Genomic DNA, 1,233 nt, shown 5'->3' with positions numbered 1-1,233 from the left:
TGTGATGCTTCCTATTTTCTTTCCTAATATTCATGTAAGTATCATGTTAGGGCTATATATTTGATCTTTGAAGTTAAGTGACATGCTAGGGTTTGTTATTAATCTTGTTAGTATCATGCCTAGGATCTTGCTATTACTATGCTTTATTTTTAACATGAACATGATTATGATTATTATTATTATTAACTAGCATTTTGGCCCGTTCGATGCACGGGTTCATATTTAGGTTATTTCATATGTAGGTATGTTTTTCAGTAGTTGAAACTTGTGATATGAAATACGAACTAATTGTTTCATTGCTAAAACTTAAAAGGAAAAAAAGAATGAGGGTAGAACTGGGGAAAAAGATAAAAGAATGTAGTTACATATATATACATGAAGACTATAGGATATGAAATGACATATTGGTTTAAGTTATATTTTAAGTCTATTAGTTGAAAAGACAATTTTTATATAATTCAATTCATATGTTTATGTGATGTATATTAATTGGTTCAACTTTATTTTATTATGATGGAAATGAAACACTTCATTTTCTTAATTGAATTTGCAAGTTATAGAATGTATAAAGACTTAAACTAAAAGATTAAAAGAGGTGACATGTGTCATGTGTGGTAGTGAGTGACTTGTGATGACATGTGTCATATGAAAAATTATGGTTTGTGTTTTTAAATACTAAGTATAGAATATGATTACTAATTATGATGATTTATTATGTTGCTTGATATATATTTATTGTTATTGCTTGATCACACCTTTTATGCATGTTTAATGGGAATTGGTACTTGTAATCACGCATAATAAGATAATTAACAATCTTAATTCGGGTTAATTTGATTATAATTCAAGTGATCGCCAATAATAGTTTTATTTGTGCATTAATATTTAAGCAACATAGATTAAACAGGTTTAGGGTAAACCTATTGATTGCATGTTAGTTAGAAAGCGCACATGAATACGATCAGAATAAAGTAGAGTCCTATTATTAGGGCATGTTCAATCTCTTTTAGGTTGGATTTGTACCTTCATCCCCGAACTACCAGTCATGGTTTTAGATCTATTGGAGTTGACGATCTCCTGGATCGTTATGGGTAGTAACCTTCACCTCGTGAACGGTTTACAAGTTCCTAAAACTTGTTGGCGACTCTTTTGCTCTAGCTTCCTTCCCTTTGGACACCACCGTACTTTAATATATGATCACAGTGGGGTTCAAGTTAGGGGTAATTCTTGAAA

The sequence above is a fragment of the Chenopodium album genome, chromosome 3 (assembly GCF_948465745.1).
Source record: "Chenopodium album chromosome 3, dcCheAlbu1.1, whole genome shotgun sequence".
In the NCBI taxonomy this organism is placed as follows: domain Eukaryota; kingdom Viridiplantae; phylum Streptophyta; class Magnoliopsida; order Caryophyllales; family Amaranthaceae; genus Chenopodium; species Chenopodium album.
The sequence above is the reverse complement of the archived record's forward strand: the minus strand, read 5'-3'. Positions refer to the sequence as shown.